Genomic DNA, 19702 nt, shown 5'->3' on the forward strand with positions numbered 1-19702 from the left:
TGCCAGTCCTCACGTCCATAACTTCCATGGTGGTGGTGCTTTGGGAGGAGGTTATCCGGTGGCATAGCGACAGTCACTACAAGATGGAACGTTTGGGGCCAGGGACATGCGTGGGTGCATCCTGGGCTTGGAAAGGTCATGTCTGGGTAGTGTGCTGTGCTTGGCATTTTGGGCCTGGCTGGTCACCAGGTTCTTATAGACTCAGGCTCACATGCACAGGAGTGGAAAGACTGCTGGGTTTGGACTTGGATTTGAACTTGGCTTTAGCAGAGACTTGGCCCTAAATCTCTTGCTTTGACCTTTGCTAATGGGTGACCCTGCACAAGTTAGTCAACTTTCCTGAGCTTCATTTTCATCATCTATAAAGTGGGAGTAATAATGACATTCTATAATTTCTGTGAGGAAAATCCTTTGTAAACTTTAAATCATCATAAAAATAGTAATTTTATTAAAAATTTGGGGTAACTAGGTGGCATAGTGAATAGAGCACCAGCTCTGGAGTCAGGAGGACCTGAGCTGAAATCCAGCCTCAGACACTTATCAGCTGTGTGACCCTGGGCAAGTCACTTAACCCTGATTGCCTCCTCAGAAAGAACTAAAATTGGTTCAAATCTGTGATTTTGTTGATATAGAAAACTTCTTATAAGAAAATTCACCAAAGGCAGAGCTAAGATGGTGGAGAGAAGGCAGGATCTCACCTGAACTCTTCTCCAACCCCCTCTGAAGACCTTTAATTACCTAAAACAAACTCTGGAGTAGCAGAACCCACAAAAAGATGGGGGGTGAAACAAGTTTATTGCCCCAGGGTCTCTGGCACAGGGTGAGAGTGGAATGTGTCCAGTGAAGGCCACCCCACCACAGACTGGGCCCAGCAAATCAGAAGCAGACCAGGGGAGTGACTGAATCAGCAGCTGTAGTGGCTGCTTCCCAAGCTCTCAGACCACAGATGGTAAGGGGGTCAAACAACTGGTCAGAAGGAGGAGTCTCTTTGCTGGCACTGGGGGCAGGACTCTGCTGTTTTATCCACACTGAGATCCTGGTCCCAGTCCTGGGTGGCAGCCCCAGAGCTTGGAGGAGCACAAGCACACCAGAACTTGAGGCTTCAGTGGAACAGTGCCACTCATCAGGGTTCTAGGACAGAAAAGAGTGCACAAGCCAGGAGAATAGTAAACACACCTCTACTTAGACAATGCCATCTTGGAAAAACAGAAAACTTACTAATCCCTAGAAGTATCTCTGAAAACAGCTGCACAAAACCCCTACAGCTTGGGTCAGTGGCTAGAGCCCCATTTTAGCAGAGTTAAAAGTCAAGAAGCAGGCTAGAAAAATGAGTAAACAACAGAAAAATATTCTGACTATAGGAAGTTACTATGGTGACAAGGAGAAGCAAGAAGAAGAAGACAGTAAAGTCAAAGCTCCAACATCTAAAGTCTCCAGGAGAACTGTAAATTGGTCTTAGGCCATGGAAGAGCTCAAAAAAGATTTTAAAAATCAAGTAAGAGAAGTAGAGGAAAAATTGGGAAATGAGAGTGACCCAAGAAAATCATGAAAAAGGAGTCAATAGCTTGGTAAAGGAGACACCAAAAGTACTGAAGAAAATAACACCTTAGAAAACAGAATAGGCCAAATGGTAAAAGAGGTATAAAAAGCTGATGAAGAGAAGATCTCCTTAAAAAGCAAAATTGGCCAAATGGAAAAAGAGGCATAAAAGTTCACTGAAGAAAAGACCTCATTAAAAAATTGAATTGGCAAAATTGAAAAGGAGGTACAAAACTTCACTGAAGAAAGAAATTCCTTAAAAATTGGAATTGAAAAAGTGGAAGCTAATGACTCTATGAGACATCAAGAAACAATAAAACAAAACCAAAAGAATGAAAACATGGAGGACAACATGAACTATCTCATTAGAAAAACAACTGACCTGGAACTGACCAGGAAAGATATTTAAAAAATTATTGGACTTTCTGAAAGCCATATTAAAAAAAGAGCCTAGATGTCACCTGTCAAATTACCAAGGAGGGGCAGCTAGATGGCTCAGTGAGTAGAGCACTGGCCCTGGAGTCAGGAGGTCCTGAGTTCAAATCTGGCCTCAGACACGTAACACAAAACTAGCCATATGACCTTGGGCACATTACTTAACCCCAATTGCCCCCCCCCGAAAAGAAAAAAAAAGAAATCACCAAGGAAAGCTTCCCTGATATTTTGGAAGAATTTAAAAGAAATTGAAAGAATCCACCAATCACCTCCTGAAAGAGATCCTCAAAAGAAAACTCATAAGAATATTCTAGCCGAATTCCAGAGCTCCAAGGTCAAGGAGAAAATATTACAAGCAGCCAGAAAGAAACAATTCAAGTATTGTGGAATGATTGTGATGGAATACTATTGTGATACAAGAAAAGATGAGCTATGTGGGGCAACCAGCGAAAATGCACAGGGTTGGGAGATGGAGGACAATCAAGGAGGCCTGTGCCATTACATCTTGGAATATGTGAAAGGAAGGAAGGTAGGTAGAAGACTAGAAAGGCAGGAAGGAGGCAGGTTATGAATGGCTTTTATATTTGATCCTGGAGATAAAAGGGAGCCAGGGGGGTTTATTGAACATGGGCAGTGTCCTATATTATAGGAGGATCACTTTTCTAGATCAGCGGAGGACGAACTGGAGTGAGGAGAGACTATAGGCAGTGAGACCAACCAGAAATAATAGTCTAGGTATGATGATGAGGGTCTGCTCTAGTGGATTTGTTAAGAAAAAAAAAAAGAATCAAGGTCATTTGCCTGAGAAGAATGAATTGTCATAAAAATCTTGGTATATATGAATATATAAATAAATATTATATAAATTTATATATCATATTTAAATATATGATATATTATACTATATAGATATAGCATATATGACAAAAATATAGGTAATATAATATACAAACATCTAAGTATATACACATGCATATATATTGATACTATGAGCATAGATCGAAAGTGAGGCAGCCTGGCTCTAAATTCTAGGTGTGCCACAAACTGTCTATGTGATCTTAGTTCAAAGTCTGTGCCTCAGTTTTCCCACCTGCAAAATTAGGAGAAAAATATTCAACTCACAGGGTTTATTGAAGAGTAAATAAAGAAATGGGTGGGAGATTGCTTAGGGGAAGCTATCATGGTTCAGAAGGAAGTGGTGAGGTTAGCCTTCTATCTCCTTATGGTCTGAACTTGAGGATGACTAACCTTTTGTCTCCAGTCTCCCGCCTTCCAGTGCTTCCAATGCTATGCTAGTCACAAGGATTTGGTATTCTGAGCAACATTTGAAGAGACACGGTAAATGGGAAAGGCAAATCTATGATCTAGGAAATCTATGAGGAGTGATAAAGCTGAAATGGTCACTGATTGTCCTGGTTAGACTAATTTGGAATGTTATATCAGTTAGGACTGCTGCATTTTAGGAAAGATATTGATAAAGTGCAGTGTTCAGAAGAGGGCTTCCAAAATGATGAAGAGACTCAAGATTATGCCATATGAAGATTGAATGAATGAACTGGAGATGGTTGGATTAGAGAAGATAAGGCTTAGGGGAGACTTGATTATGGCTGTCATATGGAAAAGAGAATAGACTTTTTTCCTCAGCTTTAGAGAACAGAACTAGGAGATGTGGGTGGAGGCGGTGCCACAGTGGATGGAACCCTGGACTTTGAGCCAGGGGGATCTGAGTTTGAGTCCTGCCTCAGACACTTAATAGCTGCATGACCCTAGATGGGATAGATAGAGTTTGGATATGTAGTTAGTTAGTTAGATAGATAGATAGATAGATAGATAGATAGATAGATAGATAGATAGATAGATAGATGATAGATAGATACATACATACATACAAAATATTTATTAAGCATTTTCTATGTGTTAGCTACTAAAATAAATGCCATGGATACCAATATGAGCAAGTATAGTCTCTTGACTACATAGAAGTCTCTTCCTTCAGAGTGCCTTCTAATTAGGAAAGACAACACTGGAGGGAGGGGGGGACTAAAAAGGGGTGAGGTACTCACACGGTGTTGTCATGGCCAGGAAGGAATGTGGAAGCTTGATTCCAGGCAAGATAAAGTGAAAGCTCACATTTGGAGGACAGAAGACCAAGGAGTGGAGCCCAAAGTTCTAGAGGGAAGAAAGAGGGATGGTGGCTGGAGAGTAGGTGGGTAAATCATTTAACTTCTCAGCTTCATTTTCCTCTTCTGGAAAGTGGAATAACAATAGCCCCTCCCCCATATGGTTGTTATGAGGAGCCAGTGGGATTGTATACATAAAATGCTTTGCAAATTTTTTTTGTTAAAGCAATTGGGGTTAAGTAACTTGCTCAAGGTTATACAGCCAGTTATTTCTGGGTATGGTGCTAAGTATCTGAGCCCGGATTTGAACCCCAGGTCATCCCGACACTGGAGCCGGTGTTCTTACTCACTGAGCCACCTGGCCACCCCCGCTTTGCAAATCTTAAAGTGCTCTATAAGTCCTAGATATTATTAAAGATTTATATTTGATGTAAGGAAAAACTTGCTAAAAATCTGAGCCATCCAAAATTGAAATGGGCTGTCTCAAGAGGTGGTGGGTCCCCCCTACTTGCTGGGTGATCATTTTTTGGATGTGGTGTAGACAAGATGGTCTTTAAGGCAAATACCTTCCAAATCTGAGATCTTAAGAGGGGCACTTGGCAGCATGGGGCTTCTGGAGGTGAGATCGACCATGGAAGCCATACTCTGAAACGTCATTCAGCTTGTAACATTAGCATGTGAGGAGGCCAGCCAAAAGGAATGGATACATGTTCGAAAAGAATGAATGATACAGCCTATTCCTCTCACCAGGCAGCAACAGAGTAGCCCCACACCTTTTCAATGGATTCATTAGGAGAACAAGGTGGGGGGGGAAAGATGCTCATTTCACTTTCAACTCCAGCTTCACTCTCCAGACTTTTCCAGCAGTTTTGTATTTACCAAAGCACCCTTCCCCCTTCCACTTTCTTAGCTCCTTCATTTTGTAGGTGTGTGTGTTTGTCTGTGTGCTTCCTTCATTAGAATGTAAGCTCCTTCAGTGTAGGGACTGAGTTTTTTTTCCCCAATAATCACATAGTATATATTTAGGAAGAGATTTCTCTGTTTCTCTGCATCCATCTGTCTCCATCTCTCCCTCCTTCTCTCTTGCCCTTCTCCTCTCCCTCTCCCCACCCCCTGTCTTTTCTCCCTCTTTCTCCTTCTCTGCCTCTCTCTCTTCCCTCCCTCACTCTGTCTTTCCCTTACTCTCTCTCCTCTCTTCTCTCTTTTTCTTTCTCTCTGTCTCTCTGTTTTCCTTTGTGTCTGCCTCTGTGTCTCTTTGTCTCCCTCTGTATCTCTGCCTGTCTCTCTCTGTCTCTGTCTCTCTCTCATCTTAGTGATACTGAGTACTTCCCTTTAGGGGGACCCTCAACCTTAATGTGATGCTTTAAGTCTAGAAAATTGTCTAGGTCTCTGCAGGAAGTGAAGGCCAATTGGAGATAGATGCAGAGTGTTTTTGACCATTTGCCTGTTTTGTGTCTTGTTTTAGTTGGGCTAAATAGCACCTATCCTGTATTTGATGTTTCTGAAGCCTAAGTACTTGCATGGGAACCAAAGGTCCCTTCCCTTCTTTTGTGGTCCTAGACATTGGCTACATTTTAATGGTCTCAAGAAACATCCAAGGTTTGAGCAAATCTAGTCACTTTCTGTTGTGGTCAGGGAGAAAGCCTGGGTGGAGGACATGAGCCAAAGGGGCTGATTTCTGTGAAGTCCTTAGGACTGAACTCTGTCCATGTGTATCCTGAGCTTTAGTTCTGGGTCGTAGTTTACACTTATATCATATTAACTTAAATGTGGGCAAGGAAATGTTTTTTTAATAGGGAAATAGCAGAGGTCTAGGAATACAGGACAAATAATTCAGGAGAACCCTAATACCCAGATTTCTTTGTGGATCAACTCCCTCTGTTCTGCTCTGGCTATCATTGTGGGTGACACAGGTGCCATAGTGGGCTGTCCCCGAGGGCCCATCAGAAACAGCTGCATTGTCTGGGTTCTTCCCATCACTTTGGATGCATTAGGCAAGGTCACAGTCCATTGGCCACACTCAGGGCTACCCCATTTGCCAAATTCTTTCTGGGCTTTTCTTAATCTCCTTTGGCATTCACACTCCCTGGCAGGCTAGTCTCAGCTGCCCTATAACCTAGTCTTTCTTCTCCTCCCTCTGTCTTTCAGAGGTGTGGGCATGCTTGTTTTCCCTAAGGTCTATTTTTTGGGGGGGACTTTACTCCTGACCAGTTTCCTCAAAGACCATTGAGTTTCTCTCTTAGACCATGAAACAAAGATGCTGAGAGAGGAAGTGCTTCATCCAGGCAGGGAAAGATTGATTGTTGAGCATGTTAGTCCTAGAGCTGGGGCTCCATTGGAGTTCCAGTTCAGTTACTCCCAGTTTAGGACTTCAGCCTTAATACATAGCTCTGCTGGACTACTGAGCTTTGCCCCAGAGCCTGCTTTCATGGAAATCCTTGAGAACAAGAAAAAAAGGATGAACTGAATCTCTCTTACCATACCAGATTGGCGGGGGAAAAGGTTTCCTTTACAAGATATTCAGCAATTCCTCCCTTTCTCTCTACTTTTCCCTTTCCTTTTCTTCTTCCCTCTTTTCCCTCCTTCCTTCCTTCATTCAACAAACATGTACTAAGTGCCTACCATATTAAGTACAATCAATGCTGGGTGCTGGAATATACAAAGAAAAATTATAATATTGAACATTCATTAATAAAAAAAACCACCACCACCAAAATCCACGTTGGCAGGTCTGTATAGTGTAAAGGTCGCTGAATTTGAAATCAGAGATCTTGGGTTAAACTCTTAGCTTTACTCTGCTTGTGTGACCTTAGGCAAATCACTAACCCTCTCTGGGAATCAATTTTCTTATCTGTAAAATGAAGGCTCCCCTAGTTCTGCAGTTCTTGAATGGGGCAACTTGAAAACAAAAGGATAGGGTCCTCTACACAGAGCTGGAAAGGATCATAGAGGTCATCTGGTCCAAATCCTTAATTTTATAGATGGAGAAACTGAGGCCCACAAATGTTGAGTGACTGACTAACTGAGGCACATGAGTAGTAGTTAAGATTCCAAGTGAGGGCCCCTTGACTCTAGGTTCAGTATTATTTCTTTTCCCACAATTGTTTTTATAAATATTATCTCATTTGATATTTAAAAGAATTATTATTAAAAATAAATGATACCACAAAGCTTCTTCATCCTTGAGGGAAGACATGGGCAAGGTCTTTTCTTTTTCCAGGCCACAATTACATATTCTTTACTGATTTTTCACAGCTCTTTCTACCAGGCCCTATTAAGCTTCTCAGACTTTGCACAAAAGAGATGGGAAAATGGGAAAGAGAAAGGAAGAAGAATTTATAGGGGGCCTACTATGTGCCAGGAAGTGGGCTAAGGCCTTTTTGTAAATATTTTATCACTTAACATTTAAAAGGATTATTATTAAAAGAAATATTAAAAAGAACTCACTATAGAAACTTAAGTTCCAGAGGCCGAATATATTGGGTGGAAGGGTTGAACGGGGATGATGGGGTGGGTAGAGTAGGCAGAGAGGAAACCTGATAAAAATAATAAGACAAAGGAAATCTAACAATTAGAGACCAGATCACATTGTGTAACTTTGAAATCTCTTGTCAGGGGTTGCTAGAGAAGGCTTTCCTTTCTCTTGTATATGGGTTATAGGAACATTCTTCGATTCAGTGGCTCATCCTATGAATCTGTGAGAGAGATGAGCTGCCCTTGGCTTTGGTGGCTTGCTGGGTATGGAGGGGCCAACACTTTCCTTTTTTCCCTTCTCACTCTGACGTTTCTAAATTACCCAAATCTGTGGGGTGGGGCCATCAGGGTAATGGAGCTCCTAAGTCTATCTAGTCGTCCAGAGTGAGGGACAGAAAAGTATGAGCAGTAGGGGAGGAGAAGCAGGAGGAAACCATTTTCTTGGCATTGAGTCTTGTGTTCCTGGGGGAGTGAGGGTTGTGAAAGCATTTTTTTGTTTCCCCTAGCCTTCAGCTTTTCTCTCTGGACAGCTGATAAATGTCCAAGACTCTGGGTGAAGTCAACACATGGGCATTTCCCTGATCAAGGCATTGAAATTCAGAATGATGACAGTAGGTGACTAAAATTGCTCACGATACACTCCCTATGTCCTCTTTCTCCTTTCTCTTGCTCCGTTTTCTGTTTAATCTCTGTCTCTGTATTTGTGTCTCTGTCTTCCTCTCTTTTTGGATCTTTATCTCTCTGTCTCCGTCTTTCTCATTTTCCCTCTGTCTCTATCTTGTTAATCCTCATACTTCTCACCACATTTCATATCTCCTTTTCCACTTTGGTCTCTATCTTGCTTCTCCTCTCTGTCTTTGAATGTCTTTTCCTTTTTTCCCCTTCTTTTTCATTGTCCAACCTTCTTCCGACCTCCCCCTCCCAGCTAAACCTTCTCCTCCTCCTCCTTTCCCTCCCTGTTGTTTGGAACTTGGGAAAATCCAATTTCCTTCCTGCCTTAAATGTTGCTCCAGCATTTTTTTTTGCACAGGGGCTGCTCTGCCTCACACCTGCTTCTTCCAGCTGTGAGATTTCTTTTGGAGAAATACTCTATGTCCTGCCAAGTAGTCGATGGACAAGACCCCCATGGCCATGTCCCGACTTCCTTAATGAATACAGTTGTTCTTCCAATTTATCCCTGCCCCACGAGGTCCCAGAGGAGACCTCCTTTCCAATCTATTACCTAGTGGCAATTTCCACAGTCCAGACAGACCCCCACCTCCTGGACATTTGGAGTTTGGTATAAGATGTGCAGAAAGCTTTGTAACATATAACCCTTAGTACTTATATAAGTGTTCTGAGCATTTCCAGGCTTCTTTTTTCTATCAGAAAAATGGGATGCCTCAGACAGCAAATCCTGAGCCCAGATTTTCTTAGGTCTCAAATCAGATCATCATTAATGATGTAGTCTAATAATAATAACCTGCATCTTCTGAGGGAGTGGAGTATGCTTAAAAGCATCCTAGTATGGGAGTTAGAAGAGTTGGCCTTGAGTCTTTTGAGACATGGAGAAGGTTGTCAGTCTTAGTTTCCTTATCTGTAAAATGGGGATAATAACTTATACTACCTGTCCCCAAGAGGTGATGTGAAGATCAGATGTGCTGACTCAGGGGAAATCCAGTCCTGTTCCATTCAATTACATCTAGTCCAATGCACAACACATTTCTTGGGTATCTGCTATGTGCAAGGTAATCTGCTAGGTGCTGTTAATACAAACACAAAAGGAAAGTCAGTCCCTGCCCTCAAGGAGGATACATACTACTGAGGAGGTGTTAGCTGGAATAAAGTGGAGTCTTGGGCAGTAAGCTTGGAAAAGTAGTTGAGTCAGATTTCAAAACACTTTAAATATTAAGCTGAGAAGTTTGTGTTTTGTTCTAGTGGCAATAGGGACAAATGAAGTTTCTTGAGCAGGGAAGGGACATGGACAGACTCATGTTTTAGGAAAATTATTTTGACAGCTCCATGAAGGGTAAATTAGAGAGGGAAGGGGCTGGACGTTGGGAATCCAATTATGAGACTACTGCAATTACCCAGGAGAGACAAGTGCCTGAAAAGGGCTTTGTCAATATAAAGCTTTATATGAATGAAGAGTATGATCATAAAGTATAAGAATGACTAGAAAACCCATAATTCTCCTACCATCCCTCCCCAGCTAGCCATGGGAGCTAGTATTTTTAATATTTGAGTCAATGTTTATATATTAATATTGGTATCACCTACAGAGGAGGTATTGTGACAGAATGGATAGAGGACCAGCCTTTAAGTCAGTTAGAACTGAGTTCAAATCCTGCCTCTGACATATATAGCAATGTGACCAGGAGACTGTAGGATCATGGACTTATAGCCTGACTGGACCTTGGAGGCCATTGATTCCAAACACCCTCCTTATATGGAAGGGAAAACTGAGGCACGGGCTGGTTGAGTGATTTGCCCAGGGTGACACATGCTAGTAAGTGTCTTAGGTGGGATTTGAACTGAGGAGAGTCAGGAAGTCCATTTCTTTCTGCTCTACACCATGTTGTCTGGGCAACTTCTTGATGACCTTAAGCAATTCTTTAAGACTATAAATTAGAGATGAGTTACTGATCTGTATTGTTGAAGGGAGTTTCCATATCAGGGAGTTCCCTACATGAGTGAAATGATAAATTTGGATCAAAAAAACCAAACAAATTGAAACCAAAACCAAAACCCCTTAGGTAAATAGTGTTATTAGAGTACCACACATATTCTTTTCCACTTTTAACAGAGAGGGTTGAAGTGAAGCATGTATTGGTAAAGAATGGATTAAGAGGACACAGTGATCTAGGAGTGGACAAAAGATATTCCCAATCCTGTGCCACCCTGGGCTCATTTCACTGGTCCCTAGATCACGATCTTAGTTATGAACATTCCTTCCCTTCTCTGCCCCTATTCCCCCAAAACACACGAACCCATTGGGTGGGTGGGTCTACATGGCAGGTGAGATGGTATAGGCAGGAGGTGTCAAACATACCTCCATGGATGTGTCTAGCAACGCTTCCAAGTGTGGCCTCAACCAGGTTAAAATGTAGTTCCTCTCTGATTTTAATGTGCTGATGTATCAACAAAAAAGAAGTATATAAACATGTGTGGTTTTCTAAGTCAATATGTGCCCCACAGGGATCATTATATACACTTTAGTGGTACTGATTTCTATTTGAGGTTGGCACCACCAATACTTTACGGTATTGTGGTAAAAGACAGAAATGAGGAACGAGCTTAAGGAATTTCAGCTCATGTTTTATTTTGAGAAAACTTTATCTTTCCAGTGGGCTTTTGGCTCCATGATGATTTTCTTTTATCCTGACTTCATCCTTTGAAAACAGAAGTTGTAAGCCCGATTCTCCCCATTTTACAGATGGGAGACTGAGGCTTAGAATGAGGAAGGGACTTACCTGAGAACACACTGAATCAGTGAATAGAATATTCACATCTCCCTCCTACCTCCTGACCACTTGGCCACCCTGTATAAGGGTCCTGTTTCCGTAGCAGCTAGAATGTCTATTTAAAAAAAATTATACCAAAATTCATGATTAGATTAGAACATTCCTGTGGGATATGAGAAACAGTAGGTGGTTGGTAACTATGACCTTCTCATTTTTGAGGGAGAGTGAGGTAAGGCAGAGGGAAGGAAAGGGGCTGGTACCTAGAGAGAGTTAGAATCAGAACCCAGGAATCTTGAACATGGCTCCTGTCATTCTGCAAACACTGCATGCCCAGGTTTCCCAGGATGGTCTACCTAGTCCTGTGACTTTGGATTTCCTAGAAGGTGTCAGGGAGCTGTGACTTTTGCCCTTGGCATTCACTCCCCTCTATGCCTAGAACAATCAGGCCCCTTAATTGTTCCAGCGTGAATAGTGTCTGAAATTTCCCATTCCCCTAGGGACTCTTAGAACCAATACCACAGTAAACTCAAACCCTCCAAACTATGCCGCCAGCATGTCAGCTGGTGGCCAGACATCACAGCAGGCTTAAGCAATTAGTAGGGCCTCTCATCCCGGGACTCGCCTCATTATGGGTGTCCAGATGTCCACTGGCCAAGGTGCCTCCTGTTCCTGAGAATAGCTTTCATTCTACAGGTGAATTTCACTCTGCAGGGGCTGGCAGGAGGTGTATTCAGTTTCACAGCCCCCCCCCCCCCTTAGCCCTTTCCTTCTCTTGGCAGCTCATTGCAGACTTCACGCATCAGGTCTCAGCCCCCTCTGGGCAGGTCCCTGAGGTCTTCTTACTCCCCCTGGGGTGATTGCCATCTGCACGGTGCTCTCCCTCTTTGGATGCTAATACAGCTGCCACAGCATGAGTTATTGTAAAGCGCTGTCCTGGCACATATGTGTTATGCTGCAGCAGCTCAGCTCACACTGTGACTAAATGGTAACATCTGGGAAGAAGAGGGGCTGGGCCAGAGGTGGGGAGAGGTACTGAGGAAGGGGGGGGGTGATTCCACACCCTCTTGGATTTTATGGGAAGATTTTGTGCTTTCATTTGGGAATTGGTCTCGTTCCCACATGGTTGGGTTTGGGGGAGTGGAAGAGGGGAATGCAATTCTGACATGAAACAGGGTTTAAACTTCCCCTTGCACTGATCCTCCTTAGATACAAAGACGGCTGTCCATTTCCTTCATTGTCAGGTGTAGGACAGATCAGCTCTTGCTAAGCTGTCATCAAGATTCTGGGCACAAAGAACTCCATTCGAGAGAGTGGTCCACACTTCATGAACACATTCTAGTTGTGGAAAGAAGGCCAGGGCACAGCTTGTTGGAGAAGCTCCTGCCTTTGTTAAAAGATCAGGGCCACTACTTTGTAATTACACCCCACATAAAATAGAATCTTAGAAAGGGAAATGGCTTCTGAGGTCCTTCATTCCAACTTTCTCTCCCCCTATAAGATTTCTCTCTTTCTCTGACAGCAACTTAAGTTAATTCACAATAAAAATCTATCAGTTGCCTCCTTGGAAATACATTCAAACATAATTTTCACTCCTTAGAACTTTTTTGAAACCTGCCCTCCCATATTCTAAATGAGTGATTGAACCATTCTTTGGATTAGAGGACAGTTAATAAAACTCAGATGATGACATCTGCTTAAGGACAATCATAGCAGTGATCCAATCTGGGGATTTAGCATGGCCCATGTAAAAGATCCCAACAGGCATTAGGAAATTACTGGTTGGTATCAAACAGGATTTCCCTCCTAAGACAGCATTCTTTTATGAAGACAGGGTGCTGTCCATTTCTCTTCCTTAATTTGCTGTGCTGTAATAACTGTGGGGCTAGAAAGACAGAGGTAGAACTAGGGGAGGACATGCAGACCTTTGCTCCAGGGTGCTAATATGGGAGGGAGTTCCTTGTGGAGACAGGTTTCTGGCCTGCCTGTCTTCTTTACTTTGCCCCTTTCCCTTGACTAGTCCCTGATTATCATCCACAGGATCCTTACACTGTTGTCCTTCAGGGGGGCCCCTGACTGTCACCACTCTCCCAACTGAATCTTAGAGATTTCAGAGAAAGGAAATGTATTGTCATAGAGTAGGATCCAGCCTGTTTCCAGTGACTAAATGCCCAAGGTTGTAAAACACGAAGCATTCATGTTCATGCTTTTGTGGCCAACTATAATAATTGTAACCTTTATCATTTGTTCCATCCTTATTACATGCTACGATCCTTTATCCATTTTACATTCAAATACAGCTAGGCTACCAGATATTATTTTATCTTGGCCCAAACTCTTTCTTCTCCATGACTTTTCCTCCTGCCTCTAATGCTCTCCCTTACCATTTTTCTGCTTGATGAAATCCTTTTCCTCCTTTAAGGCCCTGCTCAGGCACCCCTCTTCTTTTTCTCCCCCCCCCCCCAAGGAAATCAGGGTTAAGTGACTTGCCTAGGGTCACACGGCTAGTACCTGTCAATGTCTGAGGCTAGAATTGAACTCAGGTCCTCCTGACTCTAGTGCTCTATATTCTGCACCTAGCTGGCCCCCAGACACACCTCTTCTGTCATGCTTTTCCTGATCATAATGGCCTAGAAAAGACCCTTTTCTCCCTAGCCTTCCACCTCTTCAGCTGGACCCTTCCAAGTATGCTTTTCTCATCGTAACTTATATCAGAGTTATTTGTGTCTCTGTCTTCTCCCCTAACCAGACTGAAACCTCTGCTCCAGCTTCTAGCACAGTGAGGAATACATCTTGGGTATTACTTAATCTGTTTTTTTGAATTGAATTGCTTAGCTCCATAAATTTCATTCAACAGCTAAATTAGTTTACTGCCTAATTTGAGTCTTCATCCCCTGGCTACCTTTCAGGGTGAGAGCTTGGGCTCAAATTTCAAAAGTAGGTATCATGTGCCCAGTTGGGCTCACACCACATTTTCTCATAGTGACAGCTATAATCAAAACTCAGAGTTCTCTCTGAGTGAACAAAGGTGTTTCCTTCACATAAGCAGGACGCTTGTTACAGGAAGGACTAATTATTTTAATAGTGGGCATTATGTAGGTCTCTAGCTTGGTGTGTTTTCCTCTTTTGTTATCATTGTTCAGTCATGTCCAACTCTTCATGACCCCATTTAGGATTTGCTAGGCAAAGACACTGGAGGGTTTGCCATTTCCTTCTCCGGCTCATTTTTACAAATGAGGACATTGAGACAAATAGGGCTAAGTAACTTGCCCAGGGTCACACGGTGTGTCTGAGGCTGGATTTGAACTCAGATCTTTCTGACTCCAGGCAGGGTGCTCTATCCACTAACTGCTTGTAGGTTCCTGAGGGTAGGGAATATATTTAATCCAAATCTTGTTTCTCCCTCAATACCTGCATCTTGTAAGTAATAAGTGTTCATTTTCTTACCTTATGTTGTTCTTCCTTTTCGATCAACATTTAAATCATGCAATTATCCATTCAGAAGGGGTCACTTTGTCCACTTACCTCTTTTTACAGATAGGCAAACTGAGGTCCAGAGAAGTTAAATTGCTTGCCTATGATCATACAGCTAAGCAGAGCTAGGACATGACTCCACACCCTCTGATGCTCAATCCAATTCTCTTTCTAAGAAGCAAAGATTTCTGTGAAAAGCCCACACATAATCAATTTTTCAGAAAGTTTTGAACATATCTAAATCTGCTAGAATTTATCATGATTGCAAATCCCAGAAACTTTTTACAGTAATGATGTCATGAAGGGTCTGGGCCTCAGTTTCTTCTTTTGTAAAATGAGGGCTTGGGACCATATGGCCTCTAAGCTCCCTTCCAGTGCTAAATGTGTGATCATGTGAACATAAAGTACATGAAGCGAGGAAGAAAAACTAGTTCTTAGGAGAAAGCAGATTTTTTAAAAAATTTGGATGAAAATTCTCACTTGTCCAAAGTCCTTTAAGATCTGCCCTGATTTTTCCCAGGCCTTACATCTATTGAATGTGGGTGCTTGATTCACAAGAAGGATTCCAATAATAAAGTGGCCTGGACAGACTCATGATGTCCATATTTGTTTCTTGTTAGCCCCAGGGTCTTTTCAGAGGAAAAGTTTTCTGAAATGTTGAGCATGGTCATTGAAAAAAAAAGAAGGAAAGGAGGAAGTTAGGAAGAAAGGAAAGAAAAAAGAAGGAAGAAAGGAAGGAAAGTGGAGAGGTAAGAAAGATGAAAAAGAGGGAAGAAGGAAAGAAATAACAGAAGGAAGAAAGAAAAAGTAAGGAATAGAGGGAAAGAAAAAAGGGGAGGGAGAAAAAAGGAAAGAAAGGAGGAAGAGAGGAGAGAATGGAGGAAGGGAGGATTGAAAGAAGAAAACATGAAAAAGGATGGGATAAAGAGGGAACAAAGAAAGAAGAAAAGTTGGAAGGAAAGAAAGGGAAAAAGAAAGGGAGAAAAAGGGAAGAGAGTGATTAAGAAAAGAAAAGGAGAGAGGAAGTAACAGAAGGAAAGGGAGAAGGTGAGGAGGAAGAAAATGAAAAAAGAGAAAGAAAAGGAGAAAGGGAAGAAGAGAAAGGGGAAGAATGAGGATAAAAAAGTTAAAGAGAAAGGAAGGAAAATTAGGAGGGTGGGAAGGAGTGAAGGGAGAGAGAGATAAAAAAGGAAAAGAAGAAGGAAGAAAAATTATGAGTGATAGAGGGAAGGAATGGAGGGAGATAAAAAAGGAGGGAGGAAAAAAGTAAGGAAGAAAAGAATGGAGGGATAAAGGGAAAGGAAAAGGGAGGCAATGAAAGGAGACTTTTTTATTCAATGAAGAATAAAAGAAGAGAGTCAGGAAATAAGGAAGAAAAGAAGGGAGGGAAGATGGCCAGAAGCAATGAAAGGAAGGAAGGAAGGGAGAGAAGGAAAAAGTTAGTTACCATTCAACTTCCTGGATTAGACTTGGGTCTTCTCTTCCATGCCCCAATCAGGCATCACCCAAGGCTTTTGCCAGTGGTCAGTGAGTTCTCTTTAAAAGCTCTCAGGCCTCAGTTGGCCAATTGGTCTTTAACATGTTAGAGATGTCATGTCACATGTCAGAGAATGACCTACCCAGCAAAATTGAGTATCATGTTTCAGGGGAAAATATGGTCATTCAATGAAATAGAGGACTTTCAAGCATTCTTGATGTAAAAACCAGAGTTGAATAGAAAATATAACATTGAGATACAAGAAGCAAGAGAAGCATGAGAAGGTAAACAGGAAAAAGAAATCATAAGGAACTTATCAAAGTTGAACTATTTACATTCTTACATGGAAAAATGATAATTGTAACTGATGAAACTTTTCTTAATATGAGAATAGTTGAAGGGGATATAAATGTATATATATGTATACATACATATATATGTCTATATGGGAGGGTATATGTGTGTATGAATATATATGTGAGTGTGTGTATACATATGTGTACAGGTATACATAGAGAGAGGGCACAGGATCAATTGAATAGGAAGGGATGATATTTAAAAAATAAAATTAAGAGGTGAGAGAGGAATGAGAGGAGATGGGAGAGACAGAATAGGGCAAATTATCTCATATGAAAGAGACAAAGGAAAACTGTTACAATGGAGAGGGTAGAACAGGAAGGTAAGGATTGAATAACATGCACACTAAAATGGGTATCTTACCCTACAGGAAAGTAGGGAGGAAGGGGATAAGAAGGGGGGATGACAGAAGGGAGGGCAGATTGGGGGGGGAAGGTAGTTAGAAGCAAACACTTTTGAAAAGGGACAGGGTCAAAGTAGAAAATAGAACAAGTGGGGGGCAGAAGAGGATGGAGGGAAACATAGTCAGTCTTTCACAATATATCCACTATGGAAACATTTTGTGTAACTACACATGTATAACCTATATTGAATTGCTTATCTTCTCAGTAAAGGTGGGTGATGAGGGAAGAAGGGAAAGAATCTGGAATTCAAAGTTTTAAAATCAAATGTTTAAAAAATTATTATTATTATTATTTTTAGACGCACTGGGAAATAAGATGTACAGGCACTAGGGTAGGAAGATCCATTTTGCCCTACTGGAAAGTTGGAGGAGGAATGGGGGAGGATATAGGAGAGAGCAGATTGGGGGAGGGGTATTCAGTGGGAACACTTATGGGGTGGTCTATAGGGAAAGACGGGGAGAAAATTTCTAACTCAAAATCTTGTGGAAATGAATATTGTAAACTAAAACTAAAAAAATAAGTAATAAAAAAAGAAAAATAAAGAAAAAGAATGCTGATAGACTTGCTCAATGCAGGGTGCCAAAAATTTTCAATTTGTAAAAAACACAATATCTGCAAAGTGCAATAAAGTGAAATGCAATAAAATGGGAGTATACTTGTACTATAGTCCAAGATTTTCTCTTCTTTAAAGTAGTTGCTGCCAATTTCTGTGTGATTCTGATTGTGGCTTCTTGGTTCTTGAACTCTTTCTGGTTGCTTGAATAGTTTTTTTCTTTAACTTGGAAGTTCTGTATATCAGCTGTGATGTTCCAGGGATTGTTCATTTTGAGGTTTCTTTCAGTAGTTAACTGATGGATTCTTCCTGTTTTCACTTTGTCCTCTGGTACTGAAAGACATGGGCATTTTTTATTTGTGATTTCTTGAAATAGAGTATCCAGGTTTTTTGTTTGGTCATGGTTTACAGGGAGCCTGATGATTCTAAAATTGCTTCTCTTTGGCCTATTTCCTGGGACAGTTTTAAAAAATAGTATATAACTTAAGTTTTCTTCTATTTTTTTAATTTTTGAGATTTTGTTCTAATATTTTGTTGTTTTATTTAATAATTAAGTTCTATTTGCTCCATTCTGATTTTTTTAAGGAATACATTACCTAAGGAAGGTATCCCATCTTCTGTTCTAAGATATTTATTCTCCTTTGAATTCTTTCCTATTATTTCATTTAAAATTTCATATTTTACTTCTTGTTTCATTTCTTCTATGCACTCTTTTAGAATCTGTGGTCAAATCATCTTCTCTTTTAAGACTATCTAGTCTTGTGGACTTTCTTCTTCTGGGTTTATGTCTTGGGTATTGCTTGGCCCATATTACTTTTTCATAATTTACAGTGTCTTTTTAGAGGTAACTAGGTGCCATAGTGGATAAAGCACTAGGCTGGAATCAGGAATGCCTGACTTCAAATCTGGCTTCTGACATTTACTAGCTGTGTGACTCTGGTCAAGTTACTTAACTTCTGCCCACCACAGTTTCCGCAACTGTAAATTGGAATAATAATAGGGCCTACCTCCCAGGGTTGTTGTGGCAATCAAATGAAATAATATTGTGAGCATTGAGCACAGTAGACACTTGATAAATGCTTGTTTCCTTCTTTCTTTCTTCTCTTTACTTATATCTCCAGCTTTAGTAGACTTAGGATTTTGTTCCATGACTAAACTGTGTATCTCCAGACTTCTTGGAAGGGTTGACCAAGTCTTATTTCATCCTAATCTAGAGTTCCTTTCATTGTTGACTGTCTCTCTTGGAGTATCTACACACAAATTACTGGAAAATTTTGGTGTTTCCTAGAACATCCGGGTACAGAATGCCAATGGTCTCCAGGGATCCCTTAAAAAATTTTGTTAGGGTGCCATGAACTTTTGGCCCCACCCTAAGGTGTATTTGTCAGAATATTACTGACTTTGGGCTCCACATTCACTTTCAGAGCACTCTGGAGTTCTTGTCCCTATATATAGAATGCTACAGTTTTCAAGTTTTTTTTTCTACAACATCTCTGACAAGTGTATGGGCAGACTCCTGGCTTGTTTATTTGAACTTTCACTTATTTTCCTAGAAAAGATCTCCTATTGGCTCTGGTTGTATTTTTGTTCCATCCTGGGTGGGATAAGGGACTTTACTGTTGCTTCTCTAGATGTCTTTATCATTATTTGTTCAGGCATTCTTTTTGATTTTTGATTGAACACCTGTGGGAGGGCTGAGCTCCCCATACAACCTTCCACATCACTATTTTAACCAGATGTCTAAAGATTCTATTTCATGTTTTATCCAAGTGTTTAATTTTTATTAGATCCATAGCTCATTCCTCAACTCAGCTCAGTGTGATCTCCTTTATCAAACCTATTCTTATCTCTCCTGTTGTTAGCTTTCTCTTCCCCATCCCTGTCCCCAAATCACTTTATATTTAGTGTGTATAGCTTTTATATTTACTTCTATGTAGATGTTGCTTACCTCAGTAGAGTGTAAGCTTCTCAAGGGCAGAGACTGTTTCATTTTTGTTTTTCCATCTCCAGTGTCTAGCACTATGCTTTGTACATTGTAGTCACTTAATAACTGCTTGTTGAATTGAATTTAATTAGACAAATGTATGTAGACTGTATGCCTGACTTTGTAGGCAGTGTGGCATACTATCCTCTGTGACATGGTGAAGCTACTTGACTCTTTGACTCTGTTTCTCTACTCTCAAACAAGAAGGTTATGTGATTCAGTGGAAAACAATACTGTCCTCGAAGTTGAGGACCAGGTTAACATCTTGTCTCTGTTATTTAACATCTACATAATCTTGGCCAAGATCAACTTAGTTTCCATGGACCTTGGTTTTTTCCATATGTCAAAGGAGAGAGTTGGACGAGATAGTCTCTTTCAGAACTGGAACTATAAGGGGATCATATTAGGTGACCTTTATGGTCCAATCCAGTTCAAATCTCATGAT

General features: G+C 41.1%; 1 long non-coding RNA gene across 1 annotated transcript in view; it reads right to left on the reverse strand.

The window, feature by feature from the left end:
* Positions 1-610: 610 nt before the first annotated feature.
* Positions 611-19702, reverse strand: part of LOC138151559 (uncharacterized) — a 31802-nt gene continuing 12710 nt past the window's right edge. The window contains exons 4-7 of the long non-coding RNA XR_011165858.1: positions 14534-14670; positions 9175-9310; positions 4038-4143; positions 611-1131 (exon numbers count right to left, since the gene is read on the reverse strand). This is a non-coding gene — a long non-coding RNA (uncharacterized lncRNA). The remainder of the gene's footprint in view (positions 1132-4037; positions 4144-9174; positions 9311-14533; positions 14671-19702) is intronic.

The sequence above is a fragment of the Petaurus breviceps genome, unplaced genomic scaffold, assembly GCF_028583685.1.
Source record: "Petaurus breviceps papuanus isolate PSGF00001 unplaced genomic scaffold, PetGlider_PUasm1.0 90903, whole genome shotgun sequence".
NCBI lineage: Eukaryota > Metazoa > Chordata > Mammalia > Diprotodontia > Petauridae > Petaurus > Petaurus breviceps.